This window comes from Vulpes lagopus, chromosome 8 (assembly GCF_018345385.1).
Source record: "Vulpes lagopus strain Blue_001 chromosome 8, ASM1834538v1, whole genome shotgun sequence".
Taxonomy (NCBI): Eukaryota; Metazoa; Chordata; class Mammalia; order Carnivora; family Canidae; genus Vulpes; species Vulpes lagopus.
In genome coordinates this window covers 24,554,851-24,573,096 of record NC_054831.1, presented here as the reverse complement: position 1 = coordinate 24,573,096, position 18,246 = coordinate 24,554,851, and the positions used below count along the sequence as shown (strand labels likewise).

General features: G+C 51.2%; 1 protein-coding gene and 1 pseudogene across 1 annotated transcript in view; one reads left to right on the top strand and one right to left on the bottom strand.

Moving 5' to 3' along the window:
* XKR6 (XK related 6) overlaps positions 1-18,246 on the top strand; it is a 311,617-nt gene that overhangs the window by 189,208 nt on the left and 104,163 nt on the right. The window lies entirely within an intron of this gene.
* Positions 16,502-17,176, bottom strand: LOC121496870 (annotated as a pseudogene).

Here is an 18,246-nt window from a genome sequence, read left to right as displayed (position 1 = left end):
GCTGCAGTGTCAAGCATAGGCAATACAGGGAGGAAGGTCCCCCTGTGCCCTCAGGAACCACTTTTGTGTCGGTAGCAGCCACGATGGGTCACCACAATACAGGAGTGTGGGATGAGCCAGGCGATGACAGACTGTGGGGTGGCACCAGGGAGGAGGGGGCTCTCAGCCCAGCCTCGGGAGCTGTAACTATGAGTGGATATTGAAAGTAGAAGGCAGTGGATGGGGGGTTACTTTTAGGGTATGATGGTCCCCACTTGATAGTTGAGAATGCATTGTCTTGCTCTTACTATACCGCATCAGGAGGCACAAGCTGTGTGTCACAGGTGAGCAAGCAGGTGGGACCCAGATGATTCATGATACCTAATGTGTATGACCTGAGGCAGTTCACCACTTCTCTGAGCCTTGGTTAGCTTGTCTTTGAAATGGGGCTAATGGGTACTTTGGAGACCTGTGGGTATTAAGTGATGCTCTAGACCTGTGCCTGGCTGATGGAAATATAATGTAGCCCAAAAATATAAACTATGTCTGGGAGTTTACATTTTTAGTAGCCACATTCAAAAAAAACTAGAAAGAAGTAGGTGGAATTAATTTTACTAATGTATATATCGTGATGTTTTATTAACCCAATATCTATCAGAAATATCATCTAAACGTGTAATCAATATTACATTTCTTCCTGAGATATTTAAATGTTTCGTACTAAGTCTGGTATCTGATGTGGGCTTACCACTCATGGCACATCTGAGTGGGGACCAGCCATATTTCCGGTGCTCACCAGCCACGTGCAGCCTGAGGTTGCCACACTGGAGAACACTGCTGTTGACAGATGTAGGTGGTTTCTATCCCTCCCTCTACAAGGGCGGATAACAATATCACACCCCAGAGCTTCACTAATTACTCATCTGGTCACACTCTATCTAGCATGTATTAGTATTATTAGATCAAGAGCTTTATTTCACGCACCACGATTGTATATTCATAAATTCTAACTCTCCGCAAGCTTGCAATCACAGGCCTATGCAAATACAGGAATTAGTCTTCCGTTCCTGAAGCAATTTGCGTTCACCTCTTTCAGAGTGCTTACGAAGCCTGGCATGTGTTGGGATGAGTTGCGTGAATCTCTGTCTCCCCTACCCCCCCACGCTGCCCCAACTCGAAGCTTCTTGGAGGGAAAGGATGTGTCTCGGGCATCCTTCTATCCCCCGCCGCTCCTCCCTGCACTCCAAATGTCTAGCTCCTGGCTGGTCCTAGCAGGTATTCAATAGGCATTTTTTTGAATAGACTCCCATCAACCAAAGTATCGGTTCCTTTTAGAAGAGAAGCATATTATAAAGGAAGGCTCTAAAGTCAGATTATGTAAAAATGTGTTGAAAGGCAGCAGGGACATCAAATGTAACCACCGAATTGAAGTTTTTATTTGAGTAGACATGAATCTGGCAGAGGTGAGCACACGGTTCCGACAGATGGGTGTGTGTTTGGGAGATGGGGCCGGAACAAAAGTGTCTGGAAATTTGTCACAGGCATTTGAACTTCTAATGAAATAAATCCTGTCTAACCCCTGCATGATGTGACATGCTCCGATCAGCTCAAAGGCCTCGTGGAAGGTGGGAGCACCTTGTTCTCCCTGTTCAATGTCCCAGCCCTCTTCCCTGGGGAGATCTGACCCCCTGGCCTCACTTGCAGGCTTTGGTTACTGTGAGCCACAGGGACTCTGAGATAGCTGAGGTTAGGGAGTAGGCTTTGACCAGCTTAGTGGCACCATATGAGTGGGCCAGCCACAGCTGCTACTAATAATGCCTGCAACCTTGGGGAAGAAGGGACAGTCCAGGGCTGGCTTCCCCAGGGCTCACAACTCCCGCCCTGTGTACTGTCTTTTTAAGAGGCATCAACTGGAGACTCTCTTCCACATCTCTTAGGCAGCCAGCCAGGGGCCAGGTGCCTGAAATGAAGGAGGGAGGGCACCTCTAAGAAGTCTAGGTAATTTGGTTCCAAGGGCAGAGTGTGGTGGGGCTGGCATGGAAATGGGTGAAGTCCTTGACCAACCACACAGCAGGTGGTAGGGGCTAAGGAGAGCCACATACATGGTAAGGAGAGCTGCCTGAGTTCATTAATAACAATGATGGCCAACTCATGCTATTGTTTTTTTTGTTTGTTTGTTTGTTTGTTTTTTTAATGTGGCAGAAACTCTAGTAGGCATTTTACCAGAATTACCTTCTTTAATATTTGGAGCGCCCGTATGACCCAGGTTTTGTCTTATGCCCATCTCACTGGTGAGGAGACCCATCAGAAGCTGCGTGAGTTGTCCCAGGTCACCCAGCGGCAGAGGCTGGTGGGACAGGAGTCAACAACCCAAAGTGGTGACATCAGGAAAGGAGTAAACATTTGGATGCAGAAAAAGACACATACGCGCACACCCATCTTAGTAAGTATAGAACTTCTCGGCTGGAGGAAGGCGTCGTTGTGCAGCTGGTACCTTGGGGGGAAATGCTACCTGACAGAAAAAGCAGTTCTAAAAGATACTGAAGGCATAGGCCCTTCTCTGCTGTGGGTTTCCTCAACCCTAAATGGGGGGAGGGGGTTGGAAAATATTTTTGCCTCTCCCACCACCCTTATCCCCAAGACACCATCTCAGATTCTAAGATGGAAAGCATCTCTCTCTCTCTATCAAGTAATCTCCACCTGCAGGAGTGCAGACCCCAACCACCCCCACTCCCACACCCCCTCCTGCCCCAGCCTAGGTTTTTGCCTCCCCCACCCCCCGCAGTGTTTCTCAAACGGTGGCCTATTGGACCACCAGCATCAGAGGCCTGGGGGTCCTGGGGCCTGTGAGGTACAGGGGGTCTGCAGGCGGGTGGGGGTCCGCCGAGGATCAGAGCGCAGGAGTCCTGGCAGCGGTGAGGGCAAGGGCGAGGTGGGGACTGAGGGCACTGGTCGCCTGAGAAATGGGGACACCACACCTGAGGGCAAGCTGTCCTTCCCGCCCCGGCACTTTCTCACAGCTCATCCCGACTCACTGATTGAGACAAGTTCCTGTCTCTGGTTTTTGTTCAGCACATCAGAGGCTGAGGCTGAGCCTTTGGTCTGGAGTTTCAACAAATTGGAGCTGAAATTGCCTCAGCAGGGTAACCGGGAGCGCTGTACAGTCAGCGCAGAGGAGTGGCACTTTGCCACGGGCTGTGAAAGCAGGAGCCCAAATCTGGGAAGCCTCGGGTTAGAGACTCCTGGCTGTAGCCCTAGGACAGCGAGGGTGTTTCAGAGGTGCCTGATGGACTAAATACTGATTAAATATTAATAACAAATATAGAAATGGAAATTATCTATTGCTGTAGGCTTGCACCCTATAAGTGACAAAGCCCAAGCTTTAGGAACAAGAAACTTGGGTCTTGGTTCTACTACTTACCAACTGACACACAGTGGGCAAGGTAACCCTTCTGAACCTGTTTTTGCATCGGTAAAGGGGGAATCATCAATGTTAGTTCTAGTTGTAAGGATTGAAGAAAATAACAGGTGGAAGCACATGAGTTCTCTGCTCAGAGCACCAGCTCCATCCCTTGAGGGATGACCCACTTTGGCACTTTGATGCTCAGTCTTTGCCCCATCGTGTCCAGGATCTGACTTCTGGTGTTGGCCAAATGTCATCATGTGCTGTTGCACATGCACATGGTGGATGCTCTGCCTTGGACCCCCAGACCATTTGGCCACTTCTCAGCAAGAGAGTTTTGGTTTACTGAACTCACAGCACAAATACCAGAGTCCATGTTTAAAGATGCCCTCCGGGTCATGGTCATGGTAACATAGGCAGGATGGTGGGCTTAGTCATCACCCTCTGGCCTTCTCCAGGAGTGCTGATGGGAATGCTGCTCTACTGCACCTTTTTCTAGACTGCTTGTGCTTTTGGCCTCTACTGTCCGTTACATGTCATAATCACATGCGTGAAAAGCATTGCACTCTTAAAGAGGGGGATGTTCTGTCTAGGACATGCTGCCTGTGGACTGCAAGCTTTCCAAGACAGGGCCTGTTTTGGCTACCTTCCTTGCAAAGCTCTGCAGTGGGCTGTGGGCTCCTTACAGCTAGCTGGTGGCTCTCTTTTCTTTGTTTTCTGCAGTGTCCAGTCCAGTGCTCAGCTAGAGGCAGGGGCTATATGGAAATGCTTGGGAACACAGAAGTAGTCATTAGTACTAGCCAGCCATGGTGGTGTGAGGGACACTGGCAGAAGGAAAGAGGTCCATGTGGAACAAGGCCAAGTTCAAGAAGTTAGGCTGACCCTAATTGTTCCTTGAGGGCAGGGATTGTGCCTTATCATGGTGGTATCTTTGGAGGCTGGTTAAGGCTTAACATAGAATAAAACAGAAGGGAAGATATGAAGCTCGTTTGGCTGTTCGTTGGAATTAAAAGTACAGCAAGACCAAGAATATACAGCAATCATGAACTCTGATGTGCTTCACAACAAAGTCTTCATGCACTTTGGAGCTTTGAGGATTCTAAATGATGTTGCTTGGGTTCCCAGTCACAGCTTCCTATCACTCTTTTTGAGCTGGGACTGTTTTTCTGCTTGAGAGGGGCAGAAGACCAGGAGCTACTATGAACTATGCCAGGCTCTGAAGAAAAGAATAATGATTGATTAATATTTGTGTTGTGAGTGGAAACCATTACTTAAACACGGCAGCGTCTCTGCCTGAAGGTTTGTATACTAAGAGCATCCTTAATCTGATAGAAGGTAATGGAAGCTTGCAGCATCTAGAAACCCTCAGCTGCCCATCATGTTAGCTGTATGCCTTGTTCTTCTCCTTATCACAATGAAAATCCAGACTTTTCACCCACCAGATTGTAGGAAGAGCAAATACAGTGTTCTTTTCTTACCCCTTCCATCCCCTGTGAGACTCTAAAGTCTCTAGTCTGAGCTTAGAAGAAAGGACCTGCATCTTCTCCACAAGGAAGCTGTTGTATGGAGGTGGGTTAAGACCTAGGGAGACGAGGGCTTGATGGTGGAAGCATTTGTCCAATAGACTCCCTGAGGTCCTTTTGATGAATGGTGAGCCTGAATCCTAATTTCCAACAGGCATATAGGGTCATGTTGATAAGTAGCTCACCCTTGCATAGTACCTACTGTGTGCCAGCAGTTCTGAACACTTTGTGTAAGTGAACTCTTCAGATCCTCACAGTGATCCTATAAGATAATTACTTGTACTATGCCCAGTTACAAATGAGAAAAGACACACAGAGGGGTCACCTGACCTGCTTTGGGTCATACACAAGTTTGGGAGGAGCATACTTTTGGAAGGATGTCAAAAATATATCCTCAATCCTCATATTAGGAGAAAGTACAAAGTTGGCCTGAAAAACTGGCCAATAATGTCAATCAAGGGTTCCTTGGCTGGAATTGCAAGGACCGAGAGGGGGAAAGGAGTCCCTTGGAGACTCTCTTGGAAGCACCCAAAGGGCTCCTCCCTGTCAAGCCAAACTGCCCAGCATGGGCTTAACGCTTCACAGGCTTCCTCCTTTGATTATCACGAATGCCCTATGAAGCACAGGTCATAGGTAGAACTACTACTACCATTTTACAGGAGAAGGCACATAGAGCTTAGCACGGGCCTTGGCACAGAGTAGGGACTCTTACTCTTAATTCAACAAATTCTTATTTGTTGAATTAATTCTGGCATACCTAGATATTTGGGTGACTGCATGTGTGGATGAGTTTCTGTAGGCATGGAGGAATGACTGGAGAATGGGCCCAGGTTTCTGGGTGTGGTGTGTGCAGACGGCACCCGCTTCCCGCATTCAGTCACACCGATTGAGGCTGACCCCTGACTCCACCAAGAGCCCAAGCCCAGCTCCTGAGACCTTCACTTGAAGTCCCCTCATCTCATTTCCATCCTGTAAGCGCCTGTGCTCCAGGAGTCAGGGCAGGTGCGAGCCCTTCTGAGACAGGCGAGTAGACTGTGGCTGGGCTGAGCAGGAAGGTGGCCCATTGTCTCCTGTCATCTGCTCTAAATAGGTCTGGCTCTTCCCTGCCATGCCTGCCAGGGGGAAGAGAGCCTTCTTCTCTCATCTCCATTGATTTCTCCGTAGTTGTTTCTCCACTATTTATAACCCACTGCCTTTCTGCCACACTTTGGCCCAGCTGGAAGTAAACACCACGACCTCTGATCGGATTTCTCTTTTCTGGGTTCAAGCTTATAAGGAAGAATCCTCAGAGGTCACAGCTCCTGAGCCCCACGGGTACTCGATCAATGCTGTACTCTTAGCTGAAGGTTGGAACCAATTAACCATGTTAGCCTTGCCTCCACGGGCTGTGTCTGCAAGCTCGGCTGGGGCCTGGCAGGGTTCTGAACCACAGCCTCAGTCAGTCACGTCCTGGAAGCCAGAGCCTGCCACGAAGCGCTGCTTACTCGACCACTAGGTGAGCTCTGGGCCCCGAGGCTGGGCCTAGGAGTAGCTACAGCACAATCTGCATGTTTTGGAGCCTGTTACTGAGTCTCTTGCCTCCTTTGCCGGATGTCAGGAAGCCCTGTCTCCATCTCCAGATAAGAAGGCCCAGAAATCCATCTCCCCTTTGGGCTGCTGCAACTCTAAAGAGCTGGCAGGAAGGAAGTACCGTTTTGAAGGGGGAATGGTCCAGAAGTCCAGAGGCGAAGGATCTGGACCCTCTGCTCTTGGCATCCCACCTCTCTACCAGGGGAGGGAAACTCCCATGGGTGGGTGCACAATGACTGCCCTTCCAGGGTCTGTCTCCGCATTTATCTCTGGTGAAGCTCTTCAGAACCAACACAGAGAGGAGAGGGAGAGTGAATCAGTGCTGTGCAATTCATATTAATTCTGGTTCCATGCTAGGCCCTCTCTGGAATAAAGGGACACCCAAATAAACAAATCCATGTGCCATGGGAGGGTGACAGATAGGCTGAAGTCTACATAATTCGCGGCAGATTGTCTTTTCTAACAGGGGTCCAGCAAATGAAACCAGGAAGAGGGAAGGAGGGATTTCATTTTAACTGGGGGTAAGACAGAGATGAGGAAGCCTGAGGACTGGGGCTGAGCCTTGAGGCTGAGGGTGACTTGGGTTCGTGGGCATGGAGTAGAGGCAGTCCAGGCAGAGGGTCAGCTTGGCATAAGCACGGTAGCTGGAACACCTGTGGGAAGCAGGAAGTAGTTTGTTGAGGCTGTGGCGGTAGGACTGTCAGGGGCAGCAAGGATGGTTACTAGCCAGATCATGAGAGAGAGATTAAAAGGAGGCTGGGCCAGTGTGAGGAGTTTGGCCTTCCTGGCACTGGAGAGCTATTGAATGAAGGTCTGGGGCAGGAGAGTAAAAGACCACATTTCAGGAATAGTATTATGGCACTCCGTGTGTGTGTGTGTGTGTGTGTGTGTGTGTGTGTGAGTAACTTTGATGAGAATGATAACATTGGACAAAAAAGTGTACCTTTCTCCCATGTGTATTCTTTTTTTTTTTTCAATTTTTATTTTTTATTTATGATAGTCACAGAGAGAGAGAGAGAGAGGCAGAGACACAGGCGGAGGAAGAAGCAGGCTCCATGCACCGGGAGCCCGATGTGGGATTCGATCCCGGGTCTCCAGGATCGCGCCCTGGGCCAAAGGCAGGCGCCAAACCGCTGCGCCACCCAGGGATCCCTCCCATGTGTATTCTTGAAGGGTACCTATGTGTCACGACCTGGAGTAGTGGAAAGTCCTGGGTTTTCCACAGACACTAAACCCTGATGGTCGTTCTAGCCCCTGCCTCCCTGTTCTCTGTTCCTCTCCCTCTGGAGACCTGAATCTTATGGAGAGAAGTACCAGCCTAGCATCCCCATGGTGGAGACATCTGTTACGAGGTCCCCCCTTCCTACCATTGCCCCCATTCCGAGTTCATGCAGGGCAAGAAGGCTCAGAGATGCTGCCTGTCAAATACCTCCGCAGGTGAGCAGCTGTGCCCCAGTGTTCATTTCAGGAGCCATTTAGACACCCAGGAAAGATAGGTATGAACTGGAGCCTTGGGATCACTATGGTAACCAATTACATCTCAGCTGGTGGCAGGAAGTGAGCCATGAGCTGAGTCACCCTGAGGGGGAGGCAGTCCTGGGTGGGTGGGGGGATTCAGGCCCGGCAGATGGAAGGCCTGCTGACAGCAGTGTAACCCTTTGACATCTGGAGCGCCTCCCTTAAGAGGGCTGATCAGCGCTTCTATTGTCACGTGTCCATAGTTTGAAGATCTGGCCAAGAGCCTGAGGTTTCACTTATGTCACCTTAGGTGCCTGGGGACAGGTCTAGCAGAGGACTCTGATGAGTTAAGCTGATGGTTGGGGCCCCTCTCAATCTGGCCTGAGCTAGCTCCCTGCTCTTCTCTGAGCACGGTCCACTACCTTCTTGGCCGTCCAGTCCTGCAAAACTGATCCTCCCGCTCCGTTCCAGGCCTACCACTCCTATGGGTACATCCTGGTACCTCTGTCTGAAATGCCTTTCCTTCCGGGACTCTCCCCAACCTGTTTCTCAAGACTCAGGTCAAATGCTTTCCTTCCTGTGTGTTTCCTAATTCTCCATCCATCACCTGTCCTGGGCCACCTATCACACGGAGTTAGTGTGCGGGGATCTGATGACAGAATGTCAGCCCCTAGCAAGTCCGCACACACCCTCTTGCTCTCTGGCTGACAGGACTCAGCAGCATGTGACTACACAGTAGGTCAGCAGATGCTTATCAAAAGAATGGGCGAATTAGTCTGGCAATGCTAGTAGGCAAGCCCAGCAGGATTGGAGCTGTGCTCAAGCCATCTGCAAGCAGAACTTGGGTTTTTAGGCAAAACTACTCGAGGCACGTTACAGTTTGCACATTTATGCAGCTGGGATCCTGCAGCTTCCTTTCCATGGAGTAGGCTGTGAGAGCCTGGGTACCGGCCTGGCCAGACTGGAGTCCCGGGATTTTTGTATATATTTGTGTATCTATATATCCATCCATCCATCCATCCATCCATCCATCCATCCATCATCTTTCTATCCATCTCTCTCTATATATATCTCTATACTTCTCTATCATTTATCTACCTCTATTGCCCATATGTCCAGCTATCATCTATATGAATCTATTATCTATGTGTGTCTATCTATCCATTTATCCTATTAGCATCTGAAAGGTGGTCTGCTCAGGGATTAGGGCGCTGGAAGGTCTGAGAGGAAGTGGAAGCTAGGAAGGAACTGAGAGAATTGAGGCAAAGGAGGCTAGCCTGGCTCTGGGCCTCGCAGGCTGGGCTCGGGAAGAGATGGGGAGGCCCGGGGTGCAAAGCTACGCTGGCTCAGAGCGGGGGTGTGGAGGAGAGGGGCCCGAGAGCAGGCAGGGACGCCTCGGTGGCGCTCGGACGCAGCAGGCGAAGGCTTGGGGGCGACGGCTCCAGGGGGATGATGTCATTCCCCGCCGAGGAGAGGAAGGCGGGGGCTTTCGGAACGCCCCCGCCCAGGGCTGCGTGCCCCCGCGACCAGCCGGCGGGCGGCGCTCTCGGGGCGCGGACGGGGACGGCCTGGTGACCGCCCGGGCGACCCAGGGGCGGGGGCGCGCGGGCGCAGGCGACCGGGCGCTGGGCCGAGCCGGGCGGTGGGGTCTCCAGGCTCCGGGTGCGCAGGGCTCGGGGAGGGGCGGGGGGCGCGCTGTGCTTGCGCCCCGCGCCCACGCTCGCCAGGGTCCCCGGGTCCGCGCCCCGCGCCCACGCTCGCCAGGGTCCCCGGGTCCGCGCCCCGCGCCCACGCTCGCCAGGGTCCCCGGGTCCGCGCCCCGCGCCCACGCTCGCCAGGGTCCCCGGGTCCGCGCCCCGCGCCCACGCTCGCCAGGGTCCCCGGGTCCGCGCCCCGCGCCCACGCTCGCCAGGGTCCCCGGGTCCGCGCCCCGCGCCCACGCTCGCCAGGGTCCCCGGGTCCGCGCCCCGCGCCCACGCTCGCCAGGGTCCCCGGGTCCGCGCCCCGCGCCCACTCTCGCCGGGGGTCCCGGGTCCGCGCCCCGCGCCCACGCTCGCCAGGGTCCCCGGGTCCGCGCCCCGCGCCCACGCTCGCCAGGGTCCCCGGGTCCGCGCCCCGCGCCCACTCTCGCCGGGGGTCCCCGGGTCCGCGCCCCGCGCCCACTCTCGCCGGGGGTCCCCGGTCCGCGCCCCGCGCCCACTCTCGCCAGGGTCCCCGGGTCCGCGCCCCGCGCCCACTCTCGCCAGGGGTCCCGGGTCCGCGCCCCGCGCCCACGCTCGCCAGGGGTCCCGGGTCCGCGCCCCGCGCCCACGCTCGCCAGGGGTCCCGGGTCCGCGCCCCGCGCCCACTCTCGCCAGGGTCCCCGGGTCCGCGCCCCGCGCCCACTCTCGCCAGGGTCCCCGGGTCCGCGCCCCGCGCCCACGCTCGCCAGGGTCCCCGGGTCCGCGCCCCGCGCCCACTCTCGCCGGGCGTCCCCGGGTCCGCGCCCCGCGCCCACTCTCGCCGGGGGTCCCCGGGTCCGCGCCCCGCGCCCACTCTCGCCAGGGGTCCCGGGTCCGCGCCCCGCGCCCACGCTCGCCAGGGGTCCCGGGTCCGCGCCCCGCGCCCACGCTCGCCAGGGGTCCCGGGTCCGCGCCCCGCGCCCACTCTCGCCGGGGGTCCCCGGGTCCGCGCCCCGCGCCCACGCTCGCCGGGGGTCCCCGGGTCCGCGCCCCGCGCCCACGCTCGCCAGGGTCCCCGGGTCCGCGCCCCGCGCCCACTCTCGCCGGGGGTCCCGGGCCCGCGCCCCGCGCCCACTCTCGCCGGGGGTCCCCGGGTCCGCGCCCCGCGCCCACTCTCGCCAGGGTCCCCGGGTCCGCGCCCCGCGCCCACTCTCGCCGGGGGTCCCGGGCCCGCGCCCCGGGCGCACGCTCGCCCGCCCCCACGGCGCGGACTGGCTGCACCCAGCGAGCTCTCACCCTCCCGGGCTGGGGGCGCAGGGGCCGCCTTTGGGGTGGAGGAAGGTCCCACCCCGAAACCGCGCTCTCTGCCGAGCCTCCCGTCCTATTCCCGGTTGCCAGGGGGCGCGTCCCTCGGCCTGGCGGGCTGCGCGCAGGGGAAGGGCCTAGCCCGTGGGTTCTGAGGGGGCGCCCGGAGCAGGGGGCACCAGACGGCGGGCGGAGGGGTGGGGCGCAGCGAGCCCAGCGCCCGCAGGGGTGGGGCGGGGGTCGGGAGGAGTGGTGGCAAGTGCGGGAGCAGGCGGGGCAGGGTGGTAGCGAAGGTCTGCCGCGAGAAGGAGCCCAGGCCCCGCATCGTCGAGTCCTTCTGCCCTCCGTGGTCGCCCCCGCCCAGCGGCCCAGCCAGAAAGAGCGGAGGTTTAGAGCCCTGGGCGGGATTTGTTGGCATCGCCGCCGACCTAAGCCCAGCACGCCCGCAGTACAGGTCAATGCTCTTTCTTCCTCTCCTCCTCCCCACCCTGTCATCTCTCTCCCCCAAGCTCCTCCCTGGCTTTCTCTACCTCCTTCTTCTTGCTCCTTCTGAGCTCCAGTCCATCTCTGAAGGACCTGACCGTGGGTCTTAAGTTGGGCCGGTTCTGCAGCCTGCCTGAGGATGGAGAAACTCAGTCACCTGGCCTGGCGCCCATTCCCAGCTTCAGAGACATTCAAATGGGAGACATCCGTCTTTGCGGAGTTTTGTTGTCATTCCCCTAGTTTAGGGGCAAAGAACAGCAAAGAAACCCCCAGTCCATTGAGAGACATCCTTGTTCCTATGAATACTCTCCTCTCCTCCCCCCCCCCCCCCCAGACCTTTCTTAAGTCAGCAATCCGGACTCGGGATGAGGAACTCCTTTTCACAGAGAGCTGGGCATCTGGGATATGCCCAGGAGAGCACAAATAAAGGGGTAGCACCCGGAGATTTAAGAGCAGTGCTAGAAGAAACTGGGGAAGTTGAAACTGGAACTAAAGGGATTTGGAGCACATCCCCACCCCCACCCCTTAAAAAAAAAGTGTAGCTCTGTGCATGTTCCCAGAGTAAACATACCAGGTAAACAGCACCTGGATCAAGCTATTATCAGCACCTTGGAAATACCCCACATCTTTCTGGCCCTAACCCCAGGGCAACCACCATCCTGGCTTCTCCCATCATAGAGTCGCTTTGTCTATTCTGAAGTCTGTAGGAACCGAATCATATAGACTCTTTCAGGCCTGACTTCTTTAGTTCAGCATTATGTTGGGGAGGGTCATCCGTGTTTTGCCTGTGGTGGCAGGTATTTCAGAATTTGGATGTCCTTCCTAATGGGACAGATGATTTTTCCATCCCAGAAAGCAGAGGGGCAGTAGTGTGGGTCTTTCCTGCCTTGGATTTATCCTAGTAGGGGCTTTTTCTCACTGTCCCTGGACCTCTCTTCTGATAACTGTAGGAATCAACTTTCCCATGGCCCACTGGGCAAAAGTTTTACCCAGGGTGTACGCTGAATGGCCCACAGTCCTGACCCCCGAATTTCTCTTAGCAAATTGCCTTTCTTTAATCCCAGGGAAGGCTTTGAACTAAGACCCAGCTGGAAAAGCAAGACTGAGAAAGATGTTCAGGTGAACCTGTGTTCTTCCTACGTGGCCTCCAGGAGGGAACAAATGGGTGAAAGAGGGAGGGGGAGGCCTCCGACCTTAATTGGAGTATTTGCAGGGGCCAGTTGTGTAATTAGTATCCTTGGGAGCCTGCAGGGGATTTTTCTGCCTTCAAGGAAAGAACATTTGCAGGCCTACACAGGTTAACAGCTTCACTTTAAATATTTTCCTTTTGTGGTTCGCTCTGTGCCTGCTTTTGAAAATGTGGTCATTTAAAAAAAACAAGAATCAATTCTCCCAGAAGGGATGTGAAGGGCTGCTACACTCCTTGGGAGCCTTTTCTTCCTCACGCATAATAAAGATTGAGATTATGTAGGTAGGACAAATGCTTAGGGGCTCTGAAAATATGGATTATGCAAATGAGCTATTTAAGGACCTTTAAAAATGCTGACCCGGTCCCAGAGTATTTACTAGCTGTTAGAAAATGTGGATTGTCTAAATGGGCATTTGGGGACCTTTAAACACTCAGATTATGATGGATCTGGAGAGCCTAACAAATCCCTTCTGGCCCGTTAGACCTGTCTGCTGAGTGAGTGAAGAAGTATTTGGACAAAGCTGAGTTTTCACGCAGCGGCCTGGGATGGGTTTGGGTCTGTCCTACAGCCCTGGATGTTGGAAGAGGAGCGCAGATGCTGGAGGAGGTTGGTGGCCTCACAGGGACCTCCCACAGGAGTGGTTTGGGTACAGGCCAGCTGGAAGACGGCCCCTGTTAAGTCAACCTTAACAGGTTGATTCTAGAGGTCCCTCTATGGCCCCTGGACTTCCTCTAGCAAATCCCTCCTACTTAAGGAACCCGTCTGAAGTGGGTTTTGATTTTTGTTTAATTCATTCTGCAAAGCAAGGGTAGAGAATCAATATAAATATGCAGGCACCGGTTTCCATACCAATTGCAGGGATATACTCTTCTCTACTCTAGTTAGGGATTAATGGATGGCATGGTTCCCATCAGCAGCACAGATCTGGGCCAGACACAGGCACTGCGATTTCACAAAAAGGGGCCAAATATTAAGTGTCTCTCTTAATGAATCTGGAGTGACAAGTGCTGGTAGGAAAGTCAGTCCTTGATCGTCTGGAGCCTGCCTCTGCCAGGCGGCCCCAGACTGAGCCCTTCCAGGCAGGCAGCTGGAGAACCGTGAGCATGAATCTCAAATAAATACACACAGACTTGTTTCCCGATCCAGCACCTCTTTGGCCACAAGAGTCAGCATTTTTCGACCTCACCTTGTGAGGTGCTGTGCTGAATTCTTCTCTCTCTCTCTCTCTCTCAGCCCTCCCTTCTCCTTGATGGAGAGACCCCTAGAACATGAGCTGGTAGATCACATCAGTCTTCTCAGTCTCCTCCTCCTGCATCTCCCTACATACAGCAGGAGATCTTGGGCAGGTTCTGTAACATCTCTGAGCCTCGGTGTCTTTCTCTGTAAGACAGAGGTATTCATGGCATCTGCCACTTAGGGTCACCATGAAAATGAAATGCCTGGTATACAGTAAGCACTTAATACGTGTTAACTTAGAAACCCAGGTTCCCATTTCAACTACCCCCCCCCATACTCTGCTGTGTGACCTTGGGAAATTCACTTCCCCTTTCTGGGACTCACATTTTTATCTTCAGACTGAGGCTGGGTGTGGTCCAAAGATGTAGAAGAGCTTGTATTGCTCTGATGAGCTAAAACACTACAATTCAACAAGACATTGCCACATTCCTGGGGCCCAAGGGCATGTGAGCCAGGCCGTGGATGGCAGGTGTCCTGGAAGCGCAGATAGTTATTAGAATGGAGTTGTGTTGTTATGGCAATGGATTAGAAGTGGCTCGACATGAGGCAAAATGTGTATGTTTGTGGTAATTAATGAGGTGCTAATGTACATACAGATGAGTTACTAGGGAAGACTATCAAAACCAAGGTTAATCCAGAAAAATGAAGGCACTAGATTGGAAAAGAAGGAGATGATCGTGGAGAGGGGCACTTAAACTGGGGAGTGGAAGACATGTGGCAGGAAGGGAGGATATCTTGCCCATTGCTTACATTTTTCCAGCTCTCCTCCCTCCTGCTATGGTGCTGGAAACTCTTAGGTCTACTAAGAGTATAGTTTGGGGCTCCCCCCAAGAACAATGCTAATAATAATAGCGACAGTGGTTATAACGACACTAATAATGGACAGATGCTCAGTTATTGAGCTCCTACTATGTGAAAATGGTGTTGTGAATACTTTTCACTTGTTAATTTATGTAATCTTTCTTATGTGCCATTATTCATAGGTGTCATTATTATGCACATTTCACAGATGAGAAAATGGAGGCACAGACACATATAATGACTTGCCAGGTGTAATTTACCCACACAGCAGTTCCCTAAGTAGATTCCAAATTGGCCTGGGCCATTACTTTCCCATGTGTCCCCATGCTGGTGGTCAGGGGCAGGGTGTGGGGATGTGGTGAGGGGCTGACTCTAGGCTCAGTGAAGCAGGTAGATTCAGTTGAAGTAGGTGGATTTCTCCGCATGCACTAAAAGAGGCTTAAAGGCCATGCATGCCATGTTCCACATTCTCCTCACTTGGGTACTCCTGGACATAAACAGAACTGAAGGCCTCTATCATTGACGTAGTGAATGGTTCCAAAGCTGGCGGCATGATGCCTGGCATGAACATGCCTGAACCATTTCATCACACCTATAGGTATATGAATGTCACTTCTCTGGAATCATGTGGGCCTCTTAGTGGACCCCAGAGCAGGGTACAGCTCTTAGCTGGCGGCTTTGCCTTGGTGGCTATCTCTGACTGGACTGTTCTTCTTCGACACTCTTACCACCAGCACCCCCTACACTCCCTCCTTCAGGTCTTTACTGAAATATCTCAATGATGCCTCTCCATCTATTAAAAATCACAACCCTCTGACTCCAGGTATGTCCCTTCTCTGCTTTATTGTCTGTAACTTTTTTTTAATCTAATTTTTCATTTTATTCCTTGTATCAACAGGTTAAGAAAGTGAAATTCTCCTGCATACTGATTTATGTTTATAAGCACACAAAACATTATTTCACAAAGAGAAATATTCAGTAATCCCCTTCAATGCAGTTTTATTTCTTATTTTAATCTAAATGTAATATATTAAATTATTACATTAATACATTATACATTAATACGATAAGCTAAACACACACAAAAATTGTGTATCCTGAACTACAAAAGTGGTTTCCATAGCCATATACGATTTTAGTCGAGTACATATTTCCACAATGAACAAGTACTAACAAACATGTTAATAAAACGCTATCCCAAATGCTTATCCTTCCATCAGCTTTTTAAGCAACAGCACTTCTACTACTGAAAGCATTTATTTTTAGAAGCTGTAATCTGACCTAGGAAAATGAGTTCTCTTAAAACTTGACAACTAGTACATTATTAAGTCCAAAAGGTTTTAAATCAAAGCCTTCCAATACAGAAGAATTCACATGAAACTTTTAGTTTAAAAAACAACAACAAAAAATATCATTCTTGTAAGCTAAAGAATATTAAAAAACAAGTATCTTAAGACAGATAAACATTCCTCCAAAACACTATTGTTTTCTTGTATTATCTTCTTTAAAAAAAAAAGCAAACCAAAAAAAGCAATTCACTCTTTTCATAACTTCTTAGACTTCCGTAGTCTAAGAACTTTAGAATACATGAAACATCTTAGCAATCATAATCAAAGATGCCCTTTAGATTTCATATATTAAACAGCTATCATATAGCCTACAAAGGCACAAATACACTCAACACATAAATACTACTTCCTTATTTAGACAGTCAAAGTTAGAAGGAACTGCAAGGTACTTCAACTTACATGTGGTCATTAAGACCCAACAAGTAATTCAAATATAGTCATACAAGTGCAGGGAATTCAAGGCTCAAATTTCACTCTAAAATTGAAGACCTGAAGATAAAAGCTGAAAACTTTGTGTTTCTCCATCTCGCATATACACGGATAGATATTGGGACCTTACTGTGTAAAATATACAGTTATTATACATGGTTTCCCCAGAAAATAATGAAACTTCAGAAAATACAGAAAGTGTCAAGATTCATAATTTGCTTCATCAAAAGCTTTTCTAGCTCGTTTCAATTCTTCATTCATAGTAAGCAAGTCTTTAACCCTAGCAAACTTCCTTGGGTCCTTTCAAATCAAGAAAATGATATCTTCAACTTGTACCTGACCTTGTCTTCCAGTTGACATTGCCTTGTGAGTCATTTCATTGATATCCACTGACTCAGTATAAGGATTCTGGTCATCCCCAAACCCATACATCATACATCACAATCCTTTAGAAAAAAGTCTCTCTCTCCCTTTTTTTTTTTTAAAAAGATTTTATTTCTTTATTCATCACACACACACACACATACACACACACACACACACACACACACATACAGAGAGGCAGAGACACAGGCAGAGAGAGAAGCAGGCTCCATGCAGGGATCCCCATGTGGGACTCGATCCCTGGTCTCCAGGATCATGACCTGGGCTGAAGGCAGCACTAAACCCCTGAGCCACCCCGGGCTGCCCTAGAAAAAAGTATCTTCCTTTTACCCTGTCCACCTTCTGCACCTCCTCCAATTTCTTCATTTTCTTCTGCAAAAGTAGGGTCTTCCTCCTCGTCTGCCATGCCACCAGCCAGCCTCCAGAGCTCCGCAGCCTTGCTCGCAAGCTATTGTCTGTAAGACTTAAAGCCATCTCTATCACTTACTCTCTCCTTCCCCATTAGATTGTTAAGTTCCATGTGGCCAGGGGTCTTTGTCCCTTTTGTTCTCTGCAGTATCCTTAGCAGCTAGGATAAACCTGGCACTTAGTAGAATCTTCTTAAGTACTTGTTGAATGAATGGATGAATGAATAAATGAATGAGTAAATAAATGGAAATTTCAGGACCCTTCTCATCCTGGTGCTGACCTCCTTTCCAGTCTCATCTGCCAGTACCTGTCCCCTTCTGGAAGATGCCCATCCACTCTGTGACTATAGGCAGGATCCACTTCCTCCCCAAGGCCCTACCTGGGACCCCTGTCCTTGTAGACCTGTTGGTCTCCTTGTTATAATGGTTTGTTTTCATGTCAGTCTCTCCTAGTAGGTGGGGGTTCCCTAAAGGGACTTCAGTGTGGGAAGGTGCTTGAGTTTGGGGCCAGAGTTCAATTCCAGCTCTGTTGCTGACTGCTGTGGGTTTGGGCAAGTTACTTAACTGTTCTGAGTCTCAGTTTTCTCATCTGTCAAACAGGTAATAATCTTGTTTTGATAGGGTTGCTGTGAAATGTAGAGGCAATGTATACACTGTGCATAGCAAAATGCCTAGCACATAGTAAGCATGGCATGGCATCACAGGAGGTTACAAATAAAAATGGCCATGTCACTCTAGCAGATTTCAGCTGCTACTGTGGTAGGAAGCTGGTGGTCATTGTACAGCCATACAGGCCTGAATGCTCCCCATCTCGTCTGATCTTGGAAACTAAGTACAGTTGGACCTGGTTAGTACTTGAATGGGAGACGAAACTGGCGTTCTTTGGACTCCTGAGAAAATCTGGTTTCACTTTGTGTCAATGTCATGAAAGACGAAATGGTGGGAAGGGACGCCTGTTTTAGACTAAAGGACAGTAAAGAGACCTGGCAGTGGAAACAGAATATATGAGCCTTGAGGTTGAAGAAAAAAAAAAAAAAAAGAAAGAAACAAAGAAAGCTTAAAGAACATT